The following is an 11,950-nucleotide window of genomic DNA, read 5'->3' as shown; positions in this document are numbered from 1 at the left end:
CCTCGAGCAACAACGACTCCTAGTCGATGGGGTCTTCGTCGCTGGTCAGTGAAGGAAATATGCCCTAGAGGCAATAATAAAGTTATTATTTATTTCCTTATATCATGGTAAATGTTTATTATTCATGATAGAATTGTATTAACCGGAAACATAATACATGTGTGAATACATAGACAAACAGTATGTCACTAGTATGCCTCTACTTGACTAGCTCGTTGAATCAAAGATGGTTAAGTTTCCTAGCCATAGACATGAGTTGTCATTTGATTAACGGGGTCACATCATTAGAGAATGATGTGATTGACTTGACCCATTCTGTTGGCATAGCACTTGATCTTTTAGTTTGTTGCTATTGCTTTCTTCATGACTTATACATGTTCCTATGACTATGAGATTATGCAACTCTCGTTTACCGGAGGAACACTTTGTGTGCTACCAAATGTCACAACATAACTGGGTGATTATAAAGGTGCTCTACAGGTGTCTCCGAAGGTACTTGTTGGGTTGGCGTATTTCAAGATTAGAATTTGTCACTCCGATTGTCGGAGAGGTATCTCTAGGCTCACTCGGTAATGCACATCACTATAAGCCTTGCAAGCATTGCAACTAATGAGTTAGTTGCGGGATGATGTGTTACGGAACGAGTAAAGAGACTTGCCGGTAACGAGATTGAACTAGGTATTGAGATACCGACGATCGAATCTCGGGCAAGTAACATACCGATGACAAAGGGAACAACGTATGTTGTTATGCGGTTTGACCGATAAAGATCTTCGTAGAATATGTAGGAGCCAATATGAGCATCCAGGTTCCGCTATTGTTTATTGACCGGAGACGTGTCTCGGTCATGTCTACATAGTTCTCGAACCCATAGGGTCCGCACGCTTAAAGTTCGATGATGGTTATATTATGAGTTTATGTGTTTTAATGTACCGAAGGAGTTCGGAGTCCCGGATGAGATCGGGGACATGACGAGGAGTCTCGAAATGGTCGAGAAGTAAAGATCGATATATTGAACGACTATATTCGGATATCGGAAAGGTTCCGAGTGATTCGGGTATTTTCGGGAGTGCCGGGGAGTTACGCGAATTCGTATTGGGCCTTAATGGGCCATACGGGAAAGGAGAGAAAGGCCTCAAAGGGTGGCCGCACCCCTTCCCATGGGCTGGTCCGAATTGGACTAGGGAGGGGGGCGCCCCCTTCCTTCCTTCTCCTTTTCCCTTCCCTTTCCTTCCCTCCTACTCCTACTACTTGGAAGAGCTCCTAGTTCTACTAGGAAAGGGGGAATCCTACTCCCGGTGGGAGTAGGACTCCCCTAGGGCGCGCCATAGAGAGGGCCGGCCCTCCCCCTCCTCCACTCCTTTATATACGGGGGCAGGGGCACCCCAAAGACATAACAATTAATCTCTTGATCTCTTAGCCGTGTGCGGTTCCCCTCTCCACCATAATCCACCTCGGTCATATCGTAGCGGTGCTTAGGCGAAGCCCTGCGTCGGTAGAACATCATCATCGTCACCACGCCGTCATGCTGACGGAACTCTCCCTCAAAGCTCGGCTGGATCGGAGTTCGAGGGACGTCATCGAGTTGAACGTGTGCATAACTCGGAGGTGCCGTGCATTTGGTACTTGATCGGTCGGATCGTGAAGACGTACGACTACATCAACCGCGTTGTGCTAACGCTCCCGCTTTCGGTCTACGAGGGTACGTGGACACCACTCTCCCCTCCCGTTGCTATGCATCACCATGATCTTGCGTGTGCATAGGAAATTTTTAAAATTACTACGTTCCCATCAGTGGCATCCGAGCCAGGTTTTATGCGTTGATGTTATATGCACGAGTAGAACACAAGTAAGTTGTGGGCGATATAAGTCATACTGCTTACCAGCATGTCATACTTTGGTTCAGCGGTATTGTTGGATGAAGTGGCCCGGACCGATATTACGCGTACGCTTACGCAAGACTAGTTTTACCGCCGTGCTATGCACACAGGTGACTAGCGGGTGTCAGTTTCTCCAACTTTAGTTGAACCGGGTGTGGCTACGCCCGGTCCTTGAGAAGGTTAAAACAGCACTAACTTGACAAACTATCATTGTGGTTTTCAATGCGTAGGTAAGAACGGTTCTTGCTCAGCCCGTAGCAGCCACGTAAAACTTGCAACAACAAAGTAGAGGACGTCTAACTTGTTTTTGCAGGGCATGTTGTGATGTGATATGGTCAAGACGTGATGAGACATAAGTTGTTGTATAAGATGATCATGTTTTGTTGAAGTTATCGGCAACTGACAGAAGCCTTATGGTTGTCTCTTTATTGCATAAGATGCAAGCGCCAAATAATTGCTTTACAATTATCGCTATGCGATAGCAATAGTTGCAAGAGCAATAGTTGGCGAGACGACCATGTGACGACACATTGATATAGATCAAGATGATGGAGATCATGGTGTCATGCTGGTGACGATGGAAATCATGACGATGTTTTGGAGATGGAGATCAAAGGCACAAGATGATGATGGCCATATCATGTCACATATTTTGATTGCATGTGATGTTTATCTTTTATGCATCTTATCTTGCTTTAATTGATGGTAGCATTATAAGATGATCTCTCACTAAATTTCAAGATAAAAGTGTTCTCCTTGAGTATGCACCATTGCCAAAGTTCATCATGCCCAGACACCACGTGATGATCGGGTGTGATAAGCTCTACGTCCATCTACAACGGGTGCAATCCAGTTTTGCACATGCAGAATACTCAGGTTAAACTTGACGAGCCTAGCATATGCAGATATGGCCTCGGAACACTAGAGACCGAAAGGTCGAGCGTGAATCATATAGTAGATATGATCAACATAATGATGTTCACCATTGAAAACTACTCCATTTCACGTGATGATCGGTTATGGTTAAGTTGATTTGGATCACGTTATCACTTAGAAGATTACAGGGATGTCTTTCTAAGTGGGAGTTCTTAAGTAATATGATTAATTGAACTTAAATTTATCATGAACTTAGTCCTGGTAGTATTTGCATATCTATGTTGTAGATCAATAGCCCGCGTTATTGCTTCCCTATATTTTAGATATGTTCCTAGAGAAAACTAAGTTGAAAGATGATAGTAGCAATGATGCGGACTGGGTCTGTGATCTGAGGTTTATCCTCATTGCTGCACAGAAGAATTATGTCTTTGATGCACCGCTAGGTGACTGACCTATTGCAGGAGCAGATGCAGACGTTATGAACGTTTGGCTAGTTCAATATGATGACTACTTGATAGTTTAGTGCACCATGCTTAACGACTTAGAATCGGGGCTTCAAAGACGTTTTGAACGCCATGGAGCATATAAGATGTTCCAAGAGTTGAAATTGGTATTTCATACGCATGCCCGTGTCGAGAGGTATGAGACCTCTGACAGTACTTTGCCTACAAGATGAAGGAGAATAGCTCAACCAGTGAGCATGTGCTCAGATTGTCTGAGTACTACAATTGCTTGAATCAAGTGGGAGTTAATCTTCCAGATAAGAGAGTAATTGACAAAGTTCTCTAGTCACTATCACCGAGTTACTAGAACTTAGTGATGAACTATAATATGCAAGGGATGACAAAAGTAATTCCCAAGCTCTCCATGATGCTGAAAGACGAAGGTAGAAATCAAGAAAAGCATCAAGTGTTGATGGTTGACAAAGACCACTAGTTTCAAAAGGGGCAAAGGGAAGAAAGGGAACTTCAAGTAGAACGGCAAGCAAGTTGCTGCTCAAGTGAAGAAGCCCAAGTCTGGACCTAAGCCTGAGATTGAGTGCTTCTACTACAAAGGGACTGGTCACTAGAAGCGGAACTGTCCCAAGTATTTGGCGGATAAGAAGGATGGCGAAGTGAACAAAGGTATATTGGATATACATGTTATTGATGTGTACTTTACTAGTGTTTATAGCAACCCCTCGGTATTTGATACTAGTTCAGTTGCTAAGAGTAGTAACTTGAAACATGAGTTGCAGAATGAACAAAGACTAGTTAAGGGTGAAGTGACGATGTGTGTTGGAAGTAGTTCCAAGAATGATATGATCATCATCGCACACTCCCTATACTTTAGGGATTAGTGCTGAACCTAAATAAGTGTTATTTGGTGTTTGCGTTGAGCATGAATATGATTTGATCATGTTTATTACAATACGGTTATTGTCGGTGTCAAAACCGGCGGATCTCGGGTAGGGGGTCCCGAACTGTGCGTCTAGGCCGGATGGTAATAGGAGGCAGGGGACACGATGTTTTACCCAGGTTCGGTCCCTCTTGATGGAGGTAAAACCCTACGTCCTGCTTGATTAATATTGATGATATGGGTAGTACAAGAGTAGATCTACCACGAGATCAGAGAGGCTAAACCCTAGAAGCTAGCCTATGGTATGATTGTTGTTCGTCCTACGGACTAAAACTCTCCGGTTTACATAGACACCGGAGAGGGCTAGGGTCCGCACGCTTAAAGTTCGATGATGGTTATATTATGAGTTTATGTGTTTTGGTGTACCGAAGGAGTTCGGAGTCCCAGATTAGATCGGGGACATGACGAGGAGTCTCGAAATGGTCGAGACGTAAAGATCGATATATTGGACGACTATATTCGAACATCGGAAAGGTTTCGAGTGATTCGGGTATTTTCGGGAGTGCCGGGGAGTTACGCGAATTCGTATTGGGCCTTAATGGGCCATACAGGAAAGGAGAGAAAGGCCTCAAAGAGTGGCCGCACCCCTCCCTATGGGCTGGTCCGAATTGGACTAGGGAGGGGGGCGCCCCCTTCCTTCCTTCTCCTTTTTTCCTTCCCTTTCCTTCCCTCCTACTCCTACTACTTGGAAGGGCTCCTAGTTCTACTAGGAAAGGGGGAATCCTACTCCTGGTGGGAGTAGGACTCCCCTAGGGCGCGCCATAGAGAGGGCCGGCCCTCCCCCTCCTCCACTCCTTTATATACGGGGGCAGGGGGCACCCCAAAGACATAACAATTGATCTCTTGATCTCTTAGCCGTGTGCGGTTCCCCTCTCCACCATAATCCACCTCGGTCATATCGTAGCGGTGCTTAGGCGAAGCCCTGCATCGGTAGAACATCATCATCGTCACCACGCCATCGTGTTGACGGAACTCTCCCTCAAAGCTCGGCTGGATCAGAGTTCGAGGGACGTCATCGAGTTGAACGTGTGCAGAACTTGGAGGTGCCGTGCGTTCGATACTTGATCGGTCGGATCGTGAAGACGTACGACTACATCAACCGCGTTGTGCTAACGCTTCCGCTTTCGGTCTATGAGGGTACGTGGACAACACTCTCCCCTCTCGTTGCTATTCATCACCATGATCTTGCGTGTGCGTAGGAAATTTTTGAAATTACTATGTTCCCATCAGTCAGTGCGTTGTTGAAGCTTGCCATTGGATCGAAAGGGGAGGAGACGAGGAGAGGAGAAGACGACAAGTGGAATGGAGTGTGGTTTGACTGAAATCTAGGGTTTGTCTGGGTGGGGATATGTATGGGTCCGGATAGATCAGGATGGGATGGTCCAACGAGCACGTCCGAGCCTCTCATATCCACCTTAAATTTGGACTGGGTTTGAGGGGTGCCAGTGAGATAACTTTACATTGAAAAAGGTCATCGAAACATACCAACATCAGATCTAATTTCGAAGCTTTCGTAGCGGCGAATTTAACAATGAAAATGGATTTTAAATTGGATGAAAGGTTTGAGCCACAAAGCATTTTGAATGTCAAATTTAGATGAAACCTATGCTGATAACGCCATTTGTCTTATATGCATACTCACCCTAAAAACAACATATGCATGTGCTAATGATAGGAAAAGAGCTCAGACTCACTCCACACATCCAACCATGTCTAAGAAGGATTTGTTCGGTTGTAATGCATGCATGAGCTCGGTATTTAACCTTAAAAACATAACGATTCACAGATGGTGCAGTTCGTAATAGAAAAATTATTGCTAGTTGTTATAGTTTTTTTTCATGGTTGTTTACTTTCAAATAATTTCGTGTAAAAAGTTTAACAATCTTGCTAAAGTACATCTAGATGTGTCCTAATAGGGGGAGTAACTTACACATAACGCAACCCAAGACAATTTTGCTTAGAGCAAGTACAATAGTGGGCTTATAGGCCGCTTCCATGACACTTTTGCCTATTTGAAGGAGAGATGTGAAAAAGTAAGGGGAATGAACTCTAATGCATGAGTCTAGCTATATACGCACTTGTAGGTAAATGAAATAAATGTGAAGCTGATAGAATTGGGAGGTAACCCTTTTAACCGGGTACGAGCGGGCCCATCCAACATCATAGTAAAGTATTTTGCACAGACCATATCATTGACATCCAACATCTCCATGGCTAACTCATAACTCTCGATCTAGCCGTCTGGAGGGAGATCAACTATATAATTAGGCACTTTGCGAGGACCATTAAAGTCCTTAGGCAGACGTTCATTACGCAGAGCCGACACTAAACACGACACTCCAACCATCCTGGGAATCATCCTGGCTCCCACTGAGGCTGAAGGTGTCATCAGAGGCTGCTGATACGCCTCCTGCTGAGCCGCCGCTTCAGCCTCACGGCGAGCTCTGGCGTCATCCACGATCACCTAAGCATTGACCGCTGGGTTACGGGGCGGGTTATCATCACGGGGTGGGTTACGACGTCGTTCACTGCTAGAGACTGCGGGCGACTCAATGTGCCGGCTGTAAATACGAGTCGGGCAGGGAGTCAAGTGCACACAATCACGGCTGTAGGAATAAGCAACGGACGTCTGTAAGAGCTCAACTACATTCCGGATCTCCACCTCAACTGGTGACTCGACGTCGATCAGGATAGCCGCCAGCCGGCCGGTGCCGCTAACATGTTGTCCACTAGGTTAGAAAAGTGCCCTAGCGATGGCATCAGAAAACATTGAGGCGGTGTTTGATTGGGGGGCGGGTTAGGCGCCTGCTCCTCCCTTCATGACGGCTCAGGTTGGCGAGGTTAAGCCGCCGCCCGACTTCCTGGCACATCCGGGTTTATCTGAGGATTCAATCTCGCATCTGGAGTGCTTGGCCCTGCCCCGGGGGTGTTAAATAGATTCATGGGCTCATAATACAAAGGCAGGCAGGTCTGGTGCCTCCTACGAGAACTGCGTTAGAGGCATTTTGATCTAGACTTGAGCGCCAGGCTTCTGTCCTCACGCGCTCCTACTCAGCCGCGATCTGAGCCCGTTCTTCTGCCATCCTGGTATTCTCTGTGTTGATATCATCCTGGGCCTTAGCGATCTCCGCCTGAATCTTTACAATTTCTGCATTCCGCTCTGCTTGATTTGTCGCAGTCACCTCTATCACTAGCAAAGTTGTCAGAGTGCCCAAGAGATCTAATAAGACCTGAGCCGGCGGCCTAGCTGAGCTGCCAGCCCCAGTTGTCGCAGCAGCAGCCGATCCAGATGTCATAGTTGCAGCTGTTGATGAATTTAGAGTCGGCCCTGTGCCAGCCATGAAGATAGCAGCCCGGCATGGCGGCTCATAGGGGTCCAGAATACTATCACCATCGAAATAGCCCCCAAGCCCGCCATCTGGAAGCTGATAAATCGACTCCGTCTCTACGGCCGAGGACTCATCACCTGAGTAGATGAGAGTCTCTCCTCTAGATACAGAATCCTCTGCAAGATCCGTGCCATGTGCGAAACCCACGAAAACACACTTCCGGGCGGGTTACGTGCGCCGAGCCGATTCGATGAGGTCGGTGGAGGTGTCCGGCTTAGGCTCAGATCTGCCGATCTTGCCGATGAAGACGTGAATACCGCCAAAGGGGACCCTGTACCCGTACTCGATTGAGTCGGCCTCGGGGCCCCAGCCAGCATCGTCAATGTAGAGCTTGTCGCGACGACTCTTGGTCATCCTACCAACGGCGTATCCCTCGATCTCTGGGAAAGAGCCCTTCAAGAACTCGAAACCACTGTGCACTGGCCCCACGGTGGGCGCCAACTGTCATGGTTTTTTCACGGTAGATGCCCTCGTGAAAGGATTTAGGTACGAGGCCATGTCTAGGGTGATTTGCTTAAAGGGGTTGAGCGGGACGAGAGACACGAGTTTACCCAGGTTCGGCCCCTCAAGATCAAGGTAAAAGCCTACGTCCTGCTTTGAGTTGTATTGCTTGAGTGTCGATTACAAGGGAGCGGAATAGCTTAACCTAGCCATCGACTGATTGTCACTTGCCTTTAACCCACCGCGGGGACTCACCTTTATATACATAGGTCGAGGCCCTGGGCTTACAAGAGTCCAGGTCGGGTCATACTCCGTGACCGACCCTAGTTCTAAATTGCCTTACCTTGCTTGGCAAGTCACCATTGGGCGGCTTACTCTTCCGCGTCACGCACCACCTCCGGGTCTTGGGCCTTCAGCCGACCCACCTCGTAAGCCACCTCCAGGCTCTCAGGTCTTGGCATCTTAGGCCTGACTAAGCTTCATTACTGAGTCGACAATAGTGTAACCCGACCCCTCCTGGGTGGGTCACACCGTGGGGTTATATCCCCAACAGGGCCGGACCCCAATATCGGTGGTATGACGCCGGCCCAATGGATAACACTATAAGAGTGATTAGAGTTTAAGTTCAGGTTGAGTTTAAGCTGAAGTTTTATTTAAGTTGAATCTATGTTGAACTTTAGGCTACTTTCGGTTGAGTATATGTATATTATGTTAAATGTCGGTTATTTAAATCGAATATATGCCGAACTTCATGCAAATTTGGTTTTTACTCCGTTATATATAAGGGATCGCTTAGGTCGGGAGAAAAATTAGTTGAGTAAAAATACTCCACTAAGCATTTACTCCGCCGGATCCTTTGCTATTTTTAGGGGATCAGTTAGAAATGCCCTTAGATCAGTAATACACAAATGTTACTAGTCTATGTTACTACCTTCATAGTGGGTAGTACTCCCTTCGTTCTATAATGTAGTATGTATAGATTTTTTAGAAAAATTATCAAACTTCACAAACTTTGATTAAGTTTATAGAGAAAATTATTTATATCTACAATACAAAAAATATAAATATGAAACTACATCTTATAATAAATCTAATGATATATGTTTGGCACTCTAGATATAAATGTTTTTCTTATAAATTTGGTTAAAGTTTGTGAGGTTTGATTTTTTTAAATCTATATGCATTACATTATGGAACGGAAGGAGTAACATATACGTGGGGTCGTGTAACCCTTCATTTGTTTAGTTGTAGACTCATTTTGCTTTGGGTGTGTTATGTTTGAAGGAAATATGCCCTAGAAGCAATAATAAAGTTGTTGTTTTATATTTTTTATATCATGATAAATGTTTATTATTCATGGTAGAGTTGTATTAACCGGAAACTTGATACATGTGTGGATACATAGACAAAACACAGTGTCCCTAGTAAGCCTCTACTAGACTAGCTCGTTAATCAAAGATGGTTAAGTTTTATAACCATAGACATGTGTTGTCATTTGATGAACGGAGTCACATCATTAGGAGAACGATGTGATGGACAAGACTCATCCGTTAGCTTAGCATAATGATCGTTCAGTTTTATTGCTATAGCTTTCTTCATGTCATATACATATCCCTTTGACTATGAGATTATGCAACTCCCGAATACCGGAGGAATGCCTTGTATGCTATCAAATGTCACAACGTAATTGGGTGATTATAAAGATGCTCTATAGGTATCTCCGAAGATGTTTGTTGGGTTGGCATAGATCGAGATAAGGATTTGTCACTCCGAGTATCGGAGAGGTATCTCTGGGCCCTCTCGGTAATGCACATCATAATAAGCCTTGCAAGCAATGTGACTAATGAGTTAGTTGCAGGATGATGCATTACAGAACGAGTAAAGAGACTTGCCGGTAACGAGATTGAACTAGGTATGAAGATACCGACGATAGAATCTCGAGCAAGTAACATACCGATGACAAAGGGAATAACGTATGTTGTCATTACGGTATGACCGATAAAGACTTTTGTAGAGTATGTGGGAACCAATATGAGCATCCAGGTTCTGCTGTTGGTTATTGACCGAAGAGGTGTCTCGGTCATGTCTACATAGTTCTCGAACCCGTAGGGTCCGCACGCTTAACGTTCGATGACGATTCTGTATTATATGAGTTATGTGATTTGGTGGACGAATGTTGTTTGGAGTCCCAGATGAGATAACGGACATGACAAGGAGTCTCTAAATGGTCGAGAGGTAAAGATTCATATATAGGATGATAGTATTCAGACACCAGAAGTGTTTCGGGGGTACCGGATATGTATCGGGTCACCGGAAGGGGTTCCGGGCACCCCGGACAAAGATATGGGCCTTATTGGGCCTAGGGCGGGACAGACCAGCCCCTTGTGGGCTGGTGCGCCCCCATATGGGCCGATCTAAGTGGAGAAAGGAAAAGAGGAGGAGGAAAGGAAATAGAGGGAATAGGATTCCCCCTTCCTTTCCCCTCTCCCCTCCCCCCTTCGGAGATAAGGAAAGTGGGGGGGGGGCGAATTGGAGGAGGCCCCCAAGTAGGATTCCTCCTGCTTGGGGCGCCCCAAGGCTGGTCCCCTCCTTCTCCCACCTATATATACATGGGGAGGGGGCACCTAGAACACACACCAACAATTGTTAGCCGTGTGCGCCCCCTCCATAGTTTACGCCTTCGGTCATATTCACGTAGTGCTTAGGCGAAGCCCTGCATGGATTACTTCACCATCACTGTCACCACGCCATCATGCTGACGAAACTCTCCCTCGACACTTTGCTGGATCAAGAGTTCGAGGGACGTCATCGAGCTGAACGTGTGCAGAACTCGGAGGTGCCATACGTTTGGTGCTTGATCGGTCGAAACGAGAAGAAGTTCAACTACATCAACCATGTTAACAAACGTTTCCACTTTCGGTCTATGAGGGTACGTGGACACACTTTCCCTCTCTCATTGCTATTTATCTCCTAGATAGATCTTGCGTGATCATAGGAATTTTTTTGAAATTGCATGCTACGTTCCCCAACAGTGGTATCAGAGCCAGGTCTATGCATAGATGATATGCACGAATAGAACACAAAGAGTTGTGGACGGTGATAGTCATACTGCTTACCACCAACGTCTTATTTTGATTCGGCGGTATTGTTGGATGAAGCGGCCCGGACCAACCTTACATGACCACGTTCATGAGACGAGTTCCACCGACAGACATGCAATTAGTTTTCCATAAACGTGGTTGACTGGTGTCTGTTTCTCCAACTTTAATTGAATCGAATTTGACTACGCCTGGTCCTTGTTGAAGGTTAAAATAGTAAACTTGATGAAACACCGTTGTGGTTTTGATGTGTAGGTAAGAACGGTTCTTGCTAGAAGCCCGTAGCAGCCACGTAAAACTTGCAACAACAAAGTAGAGGACGTCTAACTTGTTTTTGCAGGGCATATTATGATGTGATATGGTCAAGACATGATGTGATATACGTTGTTATATGAGACACTACTGGAATAAGGATATTTGCCGTCAGCCAGCTCAGCTGACAGCAAAGAAGCTCTTTGCCATCAGGTTAAGGAAAACTGACGGCAAAGAAGAAGCGGACGACATAACATGTTTGCCGTCAGCTAGCGGACGTCATAGAAGCTTTGTCGTCCGCTAGCAGACGACAAAGAGGAAGGGTGGCCCACTAGCGAGAATCACCTAACGACCACTTTCTTTGCCGTCCGCTAGCATACCGTCTGCTAGCGGATGGCAAAGAAAGTGGCCAACTTAACGCCGTTAGCAGACGACAAAGAGCTGTGACCTAACTAAAAAGCGACCAGCGCCCCACACCACCCCTTTCTCTGTCCGCTGTCTCTCCCCTGCCGAGCCGCCGCCACCACCCCCGTCGCCAGCCGCCCCGCACCACCCCCGTCGCCGGCCGCTCCGCCCCGCCCGGCCGCGCCGCCGCTCGCCCCGTCCCGCTCGCCCA

Source organism: Triticum aestivum, chromosome 2A, assembly GCF_018294505.1.
Source record: "Triticum aestivum cultivar Chinese Spring chromosome 2A, IWGSC CS RefSeq v2.1, whole genome shotgun sequence".
Taxonomy (NCBI): Eukaryota; Viridiplantae; Streptophyta; class Magnoliopsida; order Poales; family Poaceae; genus Triticum; species Triticum aestivum.
Note: the sequence above shows the minus strand (reverse complement) of the source record.